This window comes from Triticum aestivum, chromosome 6B (assembly GCF_018294505.1).
Source record: "Triticum aestivum cultivar Chinese Spring chromosome 6B, IWGSC CS RefSeq v2.1, whole genome shotgun sequence".
Lineage (NCBI taxonomy): Eukaryota > Viridiplantae > Streptophyta > Magnoliopsida > Poales > Poaceae > Triticum > Triticum aestivum.
In genome coordinates, this window is record NC_057810.1 from 573,386,230 (window position 1) to 573,396,865 (window position 10,636).

Consider the following 10,636-nt stretch of genomic DNA (forward strand, 5'->3'; position numbering starts at 1 on the left):
AGTCTGTTCACTGCATTGTGCTGGCATGGGAGCATGGGATCACTGAATTTTCAGAAGCTGAGGCTGAGCTGATCCAGTTTCGGGATCCTCCTTTGATTTGGACGGGGATACACTATTGCTCTGTTTTTATAGTAGGAGTATAAACTTTGAGGCATTGGTATCAGTGTAGATTCGCGAGCTGCCATGTGCTGCACATGCGAGAGGGTTGCAGGCTTATTTTATTTTTATTTATTTTTTCGAGGGAAAAGGAATTTTGTTCCCTATTGAGAGAGTTACAGTTGAGAGGTAAAATATCCTCAATACATGATGGTCCTACATGCATTCACACAGCCGTGATACACTCTACGACTATAATTTGCCAAATGATCGGCAACTCTATTTTTATTCCTATTCATCTTCCGAGGAATAAACTTCCTATGTCTCATCAACTCCTTAATTTCAGCCACGAGATGACCATGGGCAGAATGAAGAAATCCGTTCCCCGATAGATAGAACGACACCTCACTTAACCATCATGCCATCGAAGAATCATTCCTGCCGCCGTCGCGCCGGATTCCACAGAGAAAGAACCATCAACTCATAGAGCAACATACTCGGTAAGCAGGGGAGGCCAAGGTTTAGGACCAGGGGCAGGTCTTACCTCAGGCAAAGCCCAATCAGCAATCGGCATTTTACCTTTAATTATTTCCTCTGTACTAAACATTCTAGCATCTTGAATAGACTTCATATAACTATCCAAAAAATCAACCGTAGTGGCCACCGGGGGAACCTCTTTATCATGAGTAAGATCATTTCGTAATTGCCAAATCTCTACTTCTAATGTCTCAGTTGGTAGGTCGCATTTCGGGTTTTATTTTTGTCCCACCTTATTCGGTTTTTTCCGTCCTCGATCCCACCTCCCGCATCCCCTCAATTCCAACCCGTTCCACGATTTTTTTTCGTTGGTTTATTTTCGTCGCTTTTTTCAATCTCTGGTGCCCCTGCCCACTCACGTAGCCAAAAAAACCACCCCACGCACGAACCGCTCCCCTCCCTCTCCTCGCGCGAGCATCCTCTCCTCGTACCCTTGCACGCGCTAGGGTTCCTGCGCCACCGCCAAGAGCTCGTCGACCAGCCCAGCGTCCTGTTGCTCCGTGCCCGCTTTCCTCGTCGCTCGCCTTCGGACTCCTCGCTTCCCTTAGGCGATCCGTCGCTTGTCCGCAAGCCAAGCCGCCGCCTCTCCGCCGAGAAAGAGGGCTCGCCTCGCCACCGGTCATCGCGCCGCCGGCGAGCTCTCCTGGCTCCCCCACTCCCCCCTCCTGTTTCTCTCTCTCACACACAAGGACAGACTTTCCCCTTCTTCTACAGGAGCAGCCATGGCCACCAATGACCGCTGCCTCGCCCTGATCCGGTAGGAATCGACCTCCTGCGGCCGAATCCGCCCCATCCCGACCTCGTTGGCCCTCCTCCCGGTCTTTGTCACGATCCACCGCCAGGCTCTAAGACCAGTGCCTCCCTCTGAATTTTAGTACGTTTTGTATGTCCGTCCCACAATCCCATTATCTAGCAGCAACTGCCGCCGCCGCCAGGAGCAGCCGCGCCCGGAGATGCCCTCGTGGGCCGGCGCCGGCCAAGGAAGTCGCCAACTCGGACACCCCGCTCACCTTCCCCGAGGACGACGAGCACGACGAGGCTGCGGCGGAGGACGAGGCCAAGGCATGTGTACAGGACAAGGTGAGCCGCTATTCAGTTGCCATTTTAGTAGGATGGATGGCTGGCCGAACCGGTGATATGTCGAGCTTTTTTTAAGATTTTGTGATTGGAAGCTTACTCTGTTTCCTTTGCAGCCGAGGACGAGGCCCTAGATTTCATCGTCGAGGAGGAGCTGGTGGTTGAGGTGAAGGAGGAGGTCATGGTGGTGTGGAGGAGGTCGAGGAGTATGTGGAGCCGTCGGAGGAGGCCAAGGTGTACGTGTTCAACCTTCCCTATGATGTCAGCAGCGAGCGCCGAGCGCAGCTCTTCGATCAGGCCGGTGTCGTTGAGGTTGCCGAGGTGAGCATCTCTTCCTCTTAGACCATCCTGAATGCTGGATGCTAGCAAAGTTGTTGGGATTTGTTTCCCAGTCGATCGGCCTGGATGCATCAAGCGCTTGGATATTTTCCTCTGCAGGAGGTAGAATACTGAAGGCGTTAGCATCATGCATTGACAGAGAGGGCATTTAAATGATTCTTTTTATTTTGACATCTTATCTATTTTCTTAATCTCTAAGCGTCTACACAGGTGACCCATGTTTGTCGGTATTTAATTTTTTTAAAAGTCCTGTGTCACAGCATTGGAATTTAAGAATATCATTGACACATACAGACCATAGCAAGTCGATGTATACCAATAATGTCAATGAAGATTCAATGTACTTAGCATGAGGATATTATTTGGTTGATGCATACAGACCACAACAAGGGGATGCAATTTTTGACCCTGATACTATCTTTGAGCAGGCTAGCGCCGTCGAGGTTATCGTGGTGAGCAGCTCTTCCTCTTAGACCATCTTCAGTGCTGGATGATAGTTTCACAGTTGATATGTGGCATCGGTGACAAAAGATGCATCAAGTTTGCACAAGGTAAAATACTGAAGGTGTATTCAATCTGTAATTAGCACCCATACTTAGCATCAAGTGGTTACAGAGTTACTTAAAAAAACGGTGACAGAGAGGATGATTAGATGGTTTTTAATTTTACGGTATTTATTTTCTTGTATTTTTGAGCATCTACACAGGCGACCCACATTATAGATGATGTTAGTGTGCTGCCGCTGTCATTCCTTTTTAGACACACGCACATTTTGTCTGGTGAAGGGAGTGCCTCAAATCATCAGACCACTGATTATGTGTCATGTTCTTGCAAGACTGAAACTGTAAATGATGACTGATTTAATGTGGTGGTTGTGTTGTTGAACCTCATATGATGGAGCAACCAGCCGTGGTGCAGAGGCTAGATAGTTTTAGTATTCAGACTTTCAGTTGCTGCTAGCTCTACTCTGCTTTGTTCTTTCGTAATGGCAATGTAGCGGCTGTGTGATACGATTGCAACGCCAAGTCTTCACTGCATATTACCTACCGGAACTGATATGTTTTTGTCGACACAAAAATCTAACCTGAATTTGCTATTCAGGTGGCAAATCCAACAATTTATGTACTGTATTTGCATTTTAAAAGATAATTTGGCTGCCAAAGTGCCACATCGTATCTCACTAGACCTATTGAGTAAGTGGTAATTTTTCCTTTATATATCATTCAGATTTCTATATGCACTCTTCATAGATTCCTTGCATTGTTCAGTTACCAATTTTCGTAAGGGTCATACTTATTGGACAAAATAAACTGTATTGGTTTTCAGTTTATATCTGTCCATGGTTTTCAGTTTATATCTGCCCGAGGACGACGAGCACGACGAGGCGGCGGCGGAGGACGAGGCCAAGGCATGTGAACAGGAAAAGGTGAGCCGCTATTCAGTTGCCATTTTAGTAGGATGGATGGCTGACCGAACCGGTGATATGTCGAGCTTTTTTTAAGATTTTGTGATTGGAAGCTTACTATGTTTCCTTTGCAGCCGAGGACGAGGCCCTGGATTTCATCGTCGAGGAGGAGCTGGTGGTTGAGGTGAAGGAGGAGGTCGTGGTGGTGTGGAGGAGGTCGAGGAGTATGTGGAGCCGTCGGAGGAGGCCAAGGTGTATGTGTTCAACCTTCCCTATGACGTCAGCAGCGAGCGCCGAGCGCAACTCTTCGATCAGGCCGTTGTCGTTGACGTTGCCGAGGTGAGCATCTCTTCCTCTTAGACCATCCTGAATGCTGGATGCTAGCAAAAGTTGTTGGGATTTGTTTCCCAGTCGATCGGCCTGGATGCATCAAGCGCTTGGATATTTTCCTCTGCAGGAGGTAGAATACTGAAGGCGTTAGCATCATGCATTGACAGAGAGGGCATTTAAATGATTCTTTTTATTTTGACATCTTATCTATTTTCTTAATCTCTAAGCGTCTACACAGGTGACCCATGTTTGTCGGTATTTAATTTTTTTAAAAGTCCTGTGTCACAGCATTGGAATTTAAGAATATCATTGACACATACAGACCATAGCAAGTCGATGTATACCAATAATGTCAATGAAGAGTCAATGTACTTAGCATGAGGATATTATTTGGTTGATGCATACAGACCACAACAAGTGGATGCAATTTTTGACCCTGATACTATCTTTGAGCAGGCCAGCGCCGTCGAGGTTATCATGGTGAGCAGCTCTTCCTCTTAGACCATCTTCAGTGCTGGATGATAGTTTCACAGTTGATATGTGGCATCGGTGACAAAAGATGCATCAAGTTTGCACAAGGTAAATAATTGAAGGTGTATTCAATCTGTAATTAGCACCCATACTTAGCATCAAGTGGTTACAGAGTTACTTAAAAAACGGTGACAGAGAGGACGATTAGATGGTTTTTAATTTTACGGTATTTATTTTCTTGTAGTTTTGAGCATCTACACAGGCGACCCACATTATAGATGATGTTAGCGTGCTGCCGCTGTAATTCCTTTTTAGACACACGCACATTTTGTCTGGTGAAGGGAGTGCCTCAAATCATCAGACCACTGATTATGTGTCATGTTCTTGCAAGACTGAAACTGTAAATGATGACTGATTTAATGTGGTGGTTGTGTTGTTGAACCTCATATGATGGAGCAACCAGCCGTGGTGCAGAGGCTAGATAGTTTTAGTATTCAGACTTTCAGTTGCTGCTAGCTCTACTCTGCTTTGTTCTTTCGTAATGGCAATGTAGCGGCTGTGTGATACGATTGCAACGCCGAGTCTTCACTGCATATTACCTACCGGAACTGGTATTGTTTTTGTCGACACAAAAATCTAACCTGAATTTGCTATTCAGGTGGCAAATCCAACAATTTATGTACTGTATTTGCATTTTGCAAGATAATTTGGCTGCCAAAGTGCTACATCATATCTCACTAGACCTATTGAGTAAGTGGTAATTTTTCCTTTATATATCATTCAGATTTCTATATGCACTCTTCATAGATTCCTTGCATTGTTCAGTTACCAATTTTCGTAAGGGTCATACTTATTGGACAAAATAAACTGTATTGGTTTTCAGTTTATATCTGTCCATGGTTTTGCTCATATCACAAATATTGACAGCTAGACAGTTCCCGAGTTTGGTGCAACCGAAACACTTATAATCCAGTCCAACATAGATAGTATACTCCTATTGGAACATGCATTTATCTTCCTCGATGAGTATGGCAGAATCCAACATCCGTTCGTCCTCTAAATTGGGGCTCCATGGCTGCCAACCGACGGAGCAAGAAAAGAGACCACCCTCTCCTCCTCCGGTTTGGAGCTCCATGGCCGCCATTCGACAGGCGCACTTCGTCATTGCCTCCTCACCGCCTCACCTGGTAGACCGCAGGTGCCAACATCGCCCACAACCTGCCTCATGTTCGGTCAACAAGCTGTAGTTCAATTAGGTACATTGCTCCTCTTACATGAAGAGCCTAGCAAGATCATGGTCTTCTCTCATTCTCTTCTGAACAATATATACACTGTAGGTATGTGAGAAAAAATATTGTATTGCTTGGAAAAAGCATGCAAAATTAGCAGGCATCTCACATGGCACCTGAATTGGCGACATGTAGATCCAGTTCTTTGGCGACATGCAAAGCTGCCGGCGGTTGTTTGATCAATTGTATGAGGTATCTCACATGGCACCTGAATGCGTATTAATGGTGTCAATCTGTATCTACATGTCGTGTGGTACAAAAGCCAAAAAGGAGCAGCAGGATGGCCGGTCCAAGCTTGAGCAGATTCTGTGATGGGGTTCGATGCTGAAATTCATTAGATTTCAGTTCTGTATAGTTTCAGGTTGGTTGCCAATGAAATAGACTGTCCAAGGCGCCTGAAGAAAATGTAATCCAATGGTAACACAATTAATTATTTGAAGTTGATTAAAAAATACAGAGAGGGCGGCGTGGACCAGTAGGTTCAATTTCATCTTTTATGTAATCTTTGTGTTGATTTCTTTTGAATTGCAAAATCATTTGTTGATACCTTTCTTCCCTTTCAGTCATAAAATGTAAGCATCACGCTGTTTTATAAGGTGACCTTCCACATTTAGTCCGAGATTTTGTTCATACCTTTATTTTACTTTCGAACCGCCTTCTCTTTTAAGATTATCAAATGATATCTTTAACTATTTTATAAGGTACAGTTTTAAATTTAGTCCGAGATTTTTTTTTTGTACATTGAGTTTAGTTATATGTTATAATTGATATAGTTCTTACCTAATTTGACAAACAATGATGGCTCCAATGCCTATGTCGCTTGTTTGCTACAAAATGTAACATGTGATTTATCTTTTACCGATCTTCGTCAAAGTGTTTTTGTTTATACATTGCAGGAACCTATAAGCCAATAGTATTAGCTTTAGATGGCTTTCCAGGGATTGAAGTGGTTGGAGCTGCAGGCCGAACTCAAATTATTTGTTTTTTCAATACCATTTGTTAATTCAATTGCAAACATTGTGGTACACGTATTATGCTAATAGGTAAAGCTTCTATTATTTACACCTTTTTTTATTTAACAAAATTGAATGTACAATTAGACGTTTAAGTAAGTTTTCTTTGTGTAGATACACCATCTAGCCTTACTCACGCCCAACTCTTTTTATCATTCACTTCCAACTATATTTTTCACTTTGTGTAGATAAAGACATGTCCCAATCTTCTTTGTCTGCTCACGTATGGTATGCATGAATCTCTAAGAATAATGTGGAATCATCTCATCTTCATGCTACTTCGCCAAGCAAGCTTACATATTTTTTGATCTATAGTTCATTTTTAATACATGAGGCGATCTGAATTTAAGGAAGAACTCTATGTTGTCTGCTTGAATCAATTGTTCATCTCTACATTAACGAATAGGTATGGAGTTGCTTATTGTTACTTCAAATTATCAAGATTGTCTAATACTTGGTATTTAGTGATTAACATACCACTAAATATAATATCTCATAGTATGGAGAAATACAGAAGATTTGTTCAGACTTCAGAAATGTGTGGTTGAGGAGACAGGAACACATAGCAGTCTGCACTACACACTTGACATACATGCAAAGGTGAAAATTTCCCTTTTCTTGGTGCTTCTAATTATTGATCTCTCATGGTTAGGATAATAAGTATGTACTTTGTGATGCTTTTGTTTTGATACAGTTTGCATTATATATTATAGTTATATTTTGTCAGATGACATTTGTTTTGTTTCTGATTAGAGCTTGCTGTGTCCATGTATAAATATTTTTCGGAACGTACTATGACATTTTCTGTGCCACGACACATTTGGTTTAATTTTTTCAGAGGAAATAGGTGTATATATCATGACAACCATTTTCTAAGCATGTTTGTGAAAATTACGTTTATGCTGCTGAATTTTACTAACCTTGCCGGTAATGCATCTGTGCATGATCTTAATTGTTTGAATATTCTCATTCAACATGAATGGGTGGCCTCACAACCAATATATAGTTGTACCCCAGTGGAACAACTTCATGTTAAACTGACGTACCAATCTGGCATATTGGCCCATCTGTACGTGGGAGGTTTTTTGGTGATATGATCATGCAGGTTAACCATCCATGCAATTGAAGTGACACGTCTAGATATTTGGGGAAAAGCTGTTGTATATTCCCCGCATCTGCTTTTCATTGTCATAGCTACTTTGCTACCTCCCTGCAATCTGTATAAGTTGTGCGGTCTGATGCTTTGAGTGAGAACACGCCTGATATGATTTACTTCTTTCTGCTCTGAATTAACAAGATGCTCAGTAACATTGTCTTGAAAAATAATGGTTGCGAATGTGGATGTCAGATTGTTTCAAGGATTTGATTATGGTAGTTTTACCTATGACAATAACAAAATATAAAAGACGCACACACACACACGAGTACTACTGAATTATGTTTTTCTATAGGTCATCAGATATGTTTGTGGAGGCTTTGGCTAGCAAATTTGTTAATTTTTGCACATAGTATCCAATTAGGTTTGCCAGATTTATTTTTTCATTCTATTAGTTGCAGGCCTCATATGATAACTTGCTTTCCTTTTGCCCGCAGGATCTTCACTAAGATATATCGAGCAGAGCTCATCACAACATCCTGTGATGTTCTCAACCATGTTATCCTTCACGATAAACATATTTTGAGGGAGACAAGAGAGCATCCAAGCACGACCATGTTGATCTTGATGTCTTGCTGCAGTACAAGCGGCTGTTGTCCCTTGATCCAGGTATGATTTCTGAAGATTATTTCACTAATTAGCTATACCCAGTGTATATCTGGCACGTCCACTTCTAAATGAACAAGATATTTCAAGGTGATGCATCTTGTCGTGGTCTTTGTCTGTGCTATCCGTCTTCCTCATTTGTGCTAATTTGATTACTCTTTTTTGAAGGCTGCATCGTCGGGTTTCTCATAACATGTTGGTAGATTTTATCTATTGTCTTCTTAAGAAATAGATCGACCCAAAACATTGTTCATATTTACATGTTGATTATTTTCGTAGATTTATGATCCAAATACATGACCCAGTACAAGATTACGAGCTTGGAGTCGTCCTTCTTGTTTGGGAGGGCAGATTTGGTACTAAACACTTAATTGGTGTTGATAGACTTGTACTGTGAAAAATAATGGTAATATGAACAGACTGATAGTGGTACACATAGGGTGACAAGGAGTTATTATTTTCATTCCTATATGCAACTTTTCTGGCACTAACCAATAGTATTGTGCTGCCAGAACACCATATGCTTGGTAATGATTAAATTTTATTATCAGCAAGTCATATGCCTTGGTTTGGTGGTGCACACCGCAAGAGCTCCTTAAATTTAGGACCCATCAAGCCACAGTTTCATGGTTCTCAAGAACATTTATCTCGAGAAAATTCTAAATATTTTGATACCAAATTTGTCTTTTCGTCATCCCATTTTTCTGATGTAAGTTGGATGACCTTCATTCAGTTAGAAGTATAAGAACTGCAACAGCTGCTGAAGGGTTTTATTATGTTAGAAAAAAACTTCCACAAAATCTTGTCACCAATAAAATTTACCTATAAAGGAATCATTTTAGAAAATAAATACAAGATCCTTATCAGTTTGAGATGTTCAACTCCCAACTTGTCTTCTTTGTTCTGTTCTGAGCAAGTGTATCTTGTTGATTATGTGGATGATGTACTTGTACATACTAAAATTGCGGGCAAAACAAAGTGATGGATGGTCTACAAGATGATATTGATGAATTAATCTTCAGGGTAAAATATGCTAACCAACATGCATCTGTTTAGTTTGAAATAATATTGCCTTCAAAATGTATTAGTGCAGTCTTCGCATCTAATGTTGTAGAATCAAATATTGATGTTGCCTTACTAAGCATGTATGTAAATTCTCTTGGGGATAAAAAGTATTAACTTGCAATTTGCAACATTGTCCCGAAAATACATGAGGTTCACACATATAATCATCTGTTTTATGTGGTTTGTTATTTGTGATCAATGCAAATGCTTAGAATTTTTAAAAGCGTGATCAATGATCTTTATATCAAGATAACTAATGGAAAACTGTCTTCGACAACTTTAAACCTAACTCTCGGCACATTCTAACTTAAAAAGTATGGTATCATATAATGAATATTACTTTGGCGCACACCTCGTCCCCCTTGATAGCGCGGTGGATCGACATGAACACTAGGGGAGGGGATCAAGGCGGTGGATCGACATGAACACTAGGGGAGGGGATCAAGGTGGAGAGCGGGGCGGTTGGCGGGGGACTCCGCCTTGGCTGTCTGTACGGAAGTACGGTGTGAAGGACATAGGGCGCCATGGTGACGATGAGGTGGGCGCCATCTGATTTTGAAGGAGTGAGCTTCAGGAAGAAATGTCCTGCTATGTCGGAAAACCAAGCGGGAAGGGGAGGGTTCGACGGGAAAAGGGAAGGGTATGTTGTGGGGTGAGTTTTTTTGTAGGACCGAGTGCTGGAGACAATATGGTAGATAGTTTGGACAACCATATTTCTCCGTCACATATGGCTTAGATTTAGGGGAGCTTGGACTGTCCAGATGGTTGGATTTTGAGGAGCCTGCTGGAAGCTTGTTTGATATCTGTACACGTTAGGACGTATGCGGGAAAAGGGAACTTCAACCTTGGAGACGACCTAATCGTTTGGTTGATTCATTTATGTGAATCATAGCCCGTAGCAACGCACGGGCATTTTACTAGTAAGCATAATCATACGGTCACGCTCTGGATTGGTACAATTAAGTTCAGTAGCCATTCTTTGCCACTATTAATAAGTAGCTGGTCCTAGGACCTTCCTCATGGTCTCCTAGATTGCACGTGCATGGCTGCACACAATCAAAGCATGGTAGCTGTCCTCATCAACAATACCACAAATTGGGCACGTACTGCGCGTTGCTAGATGCCTATATCGAATGCACGTAGCAGTAGCGAGTGCTCCTGAAGCCGCTCGCCACGCCTTATGCTTCATCCGCAGCGTACCCGAAGATTGCCATATCAGGTTCCAGATGGATTGGTTCTCGTCAGGGTTAGC

At 42.2% G+C, this 10,636-nt stretch overlaps 1 long non-coding RNA gene across 14 annotated transcripts; it reads left to right on the forward strand.

Moving 5' to 3' along the window:
* The first annotated feature begins 997 nt into the window (after window positions 1–997).
* On the forward strand, window positions 998–8,838 carry LOC123138092 (uncharacterized). 14 transcript variants are annotated; one of them, XR_006468872.1, is made up of 12 exons: window positions 998–1,713; window positions 1,827–2,031; window positions 2,478–2,600; window positions 3,151–3,242; window positions 3,400–3,475; window positions 3,589–3,793; window positions 4,241–5,905; window positions 6,441–6,587; window positions 6,746–6,785; window positions 6,873–6,963; window positions 7,057–7,157; window positions 8,151–8,838. It is a non-coding gene; the product is annotated as an uncharacterized lncRNA (long non-coding RNA). The 14 variants fall into 14 exon arrangements; XR_006468868.1 differs by having other exon boundaries at window positions 4,241–6,587; XR_006468873.1 differs by having other exon boundaries at window positions 4,241–6,963; window positions 8,151–8,322; window positions 8,488–8,838.
* Window positions 8,839–10,636: the final 1,798 nt, after the last annotated feature.